Source organism: Pinus tabuliformis, chromosome Q (genome assembly GCF_031772625.1).
Source record: "Pinus tabuliformis cultivar Carrire ecotype Pingquan chromosome Q, CPIR1, whole genome shotgun sequence".
NCBI classification, from domain to species: domain Eukaryota; kingdom Viridiplantae; phylum Streptophyta; class Pinopsida; order Pinales; family Pinaceae; genus Pinus; species Pinus tabuliformis.
In genome coordinates this window covers 806733060-806736319 of record NC_142296.1, presented here as the reverse complement: position 1 = coordinate 806736319, position 3260 = coordinate 806733060, and the positions used below count along the sequence as shown (strand labels likewise).

The window sequence follows — 3260 nt, the reverse complement described above, 5'->3', positions numbered from 1 at the left end:
GACACCCAACCCTTTCGCGAGGGCATGTCGAAGGAACAGTCGGGAGGGACTAGGGTGGCCAGCCCAATGGGTTGAACCACTCTTCATCCATCCCATACTTGACCGCACCCCGACAATCTCGCCTCACGGAAGGTTTGAGCTACCCGGCGCACGCGCAACCACTCCCTCGACCCAACCACCAGCCAAAAAGCTCACCCAAGCAACACATCAACCGCCGCCGCCTTTTCGAGAGAACCAACTATGGAAGGCTGCACCATTGGCCCATGCCTTCCAACGAACAAAAGACCGATCACCGCCACTACGAATGAGTCCGAATTTATCCATCGTATTTACCGAGCACCTCAACTCTGCAGCAACCATGCCCGGCCGAACAGATCGTCAGAAGGGCTCCCAAGAAACAAGCTTCCGGACCCCCTGCAGAAACACATTGGGGGGAAGAAAAACAAAGGATGGGTGGGACAAGCACAAGCATGGCTTGCAAGCACACATGAAAAAACAAGTGTAGTTACCTTGAGACAAGCAACCAACAATGTTCCCGCCAAACACCAAACCCGCTCCCCTAGAGACGCACCACAAAGTCCCACATTGCAATCGAAACCCAACCAACCCGAACCAAAAAAGAAAACCCCTGCTATCAATGATCCTACCATAGGTTCACCTACGGTAACCTTGTTACGACTTCTCCTTCCTCTAAATGATAAGGTTCAATGAACTCACGACGTCGACGGTGGCGAACCACCATCGTCGACGCAATCTGAACACTTCACCGGGTCATTCAATCGGTAGGAGTGACGGGCGGTGTGTACAAAGGGTAGGGACGTAGTCAACACGAGTTGATGACACGCGCTTACTAGGAATTCCTCGTTGAAGACCAATAATTGCAATGGTCTATCCCCATCACGATGCAATTTGAGAAGATTTCCAGATCCTCTCGAAGTAGCGCGCGTGCGACCCAAAACATCTAAGGGCATCACAGACCTGTTATTTCCTCAAACTTCCATGGCCTAAACGGCCATATTCCCTCTAAGAAGCTGGCCGCGAAGGGGAACCTCCGCGTAGATAGTTAGTAGGCAGAGGTCTCGTTTGTTATCGGAATTAACCAGACAAATCGCTCCACCAAGTAAGAACAGCCATGCACCACCACCCATAGAATCAGGAAAGAGCTCTCAATCTATCAATCCTTACTATGTCTGGACCTGGTAAGTTTCCCTGTGTTGAGTCAAATTAAGCCGCAGGCTCCACTCCTGGTGGTGCCCTTTCGTCAATTCCTTTAAGTTTCAGCCTTGCGACCATACTCCCCCTGAAACCCAAACACTCTGATTTCTCAGAAGGTGCTGGCAGAGTCCTTAAAGCAACATCCGCCGATCCCTGGTCGGCATCGTTTATGGTTGAGACTAGGACGGTATCTGATCGTCTTCGAGCCCCCAACTTTCGTTCTTGATTAATGAAAACATCCTTGGAAAATGCTTTCGCAGTGGTCTATCTTTCATAAATCCAAGAATTTCACCTCTGACAATGAAATACGAATGCCCCTGAAAGTCCCTATTAATCATTACACCAGTATTCAGAGCATAAGCTTGCTTTGAGCACTCTAATTTTTTCAAAGTAACAATGCCGGAACCGTGACCCAGCCAATTAAGGCCAGGAGCACGCCGCCGAAAAAAGGGACGGAAGGGCAGGTGCACACCGAGTAGGCGGACCGACCCTTACCACCCAAGATCCAACTACGAGCTTTTTAACTGCAACAACTTAAATATACGCTATTGGAGTTGGAATTACCGCGGCTGCTGGCACCAGACTTGCCCTCCAATGGATCCTCGTTAAGGGATTTAGATTGTACTCATTCCAATTACCAGACTCGATGAGCCCAGTATTGTTATTTATTGTCACTACCTCCCCATGTCAGGATTGGGTAATTTGTGCGCCTGCTGCCTTCCTTGGATGTGGTAGCCATTTCTCAGGCTCCCTCTCCAGAATCGAACCCTAATTCTCCGTCACCCGTCACCACCATGGTAGGCCTCTATCCTACCTTTGAAAGTTGATAGGGCAGAAATTTGAATGAAGCATCGCCAGCACAAGGGCTGTGCGATCTGTCGAGTTATCATGATTCACCGGAGAAGTGGGCAAGCCCGCGCCGGCCTTTTATCTAAAAAATGCATCCCTTCCAAAGAGTCAAGACTTGGCACAATATTAGCTCTAGAATTACTACGGTTATCCGAGTAGTATGGTACCATCAAAAAAACTATAACTGATTTAATGAGCCATCCGTAGTTTCACAGTCTATATTAGTTCATACTTAGACATGCATGGATTAATCTTTGAAACAAGCATATGACTACTGGCCGGATCAACCAAGTAGCACCATACCACTTCAAAGGGCATTCCGGGTGCTCCCTTACCGAGAGCCAGCCTGAACACCCATCAATTCAAAAAGACGTCAAAATATCATGTAAAACTTTTATGCCTTTCACCTCTTGCATCCCAAGAAGGAAGCACACGCAACATGCCAAGGACATGGCAAACAAATGGGCAGACTTGCCGAGCCACAACGCATCAAGGCCACTCCAAAGTTTTTAGCCACGGCCCAACCAACAAGAAAACGAGCGATCACTCACCGACTCCCTTAGAAATTCCTCCAAAGGCCTCCACGCCCTGCACCGAGGGCACCTAGGAGTCCACCCAGACAGCAGCAACGATGGACCTCAAACACCCAATCGCCTACGGAAGCCTCGATGCAAAGGAAGAAAATGGAGAACGACCAACCACACAACCTCTATATTACAAATGAGCCACAACCCTCCCCGGCCCCACACCGAGGCCACCTAGGAATCCACCAGGACAGCAACAACGATGGACGTCGATCTCTCGACTGCCTGCGGCAGCCTCGATGCGAAGGAAAAGGAAGGAAATAAAAAGAGGACGAATGACCGCACAAATCCTATCATAGAGAGGCCATACAAACCTCCCCGCCCCGCACCGATGCCACCTAGGAGTCCACCCGGACAGCAGCAACAGTGGACCTCGATCGGATGATCGCCTGCGACAGCCTCGACACAAATGCAAGGGAAGGAAATCATACAAGACAAACCGAGCCTGTAACCTCCCTTAGAAATTCCCCCCAACCCACCCGTCCCCTCCCCGCACAGGGGCCACCTAGGAGTCCACCCAGACAGCAGCAACGATGGACCTTGATCGCATGATCGCCTGCGGCAGCCTCAATCCTGAGAGGAAACGGAAGGAAATAAAACAAGACCAACTGA

General features: G+C 50.1%; 1 non-coding gene across 1 annotated transcript; it reads right to left on the bottom strand.

The window, feature by feature from the left end:
* Nucleotides 1-635: 635 nt before the first annotated feature.
* Nucleotides 636-2358, bottom strand: LOC149222021 (18S ribosomal RNA). Its single transcript, XR_016249917.1, has one exon. It is a non-coding gene; the product is annotated as an 18S ribosomal RNA (ribosomal RNA).
* Nucleotides 2359-3260: the final 902 nt, after the last annotated feature.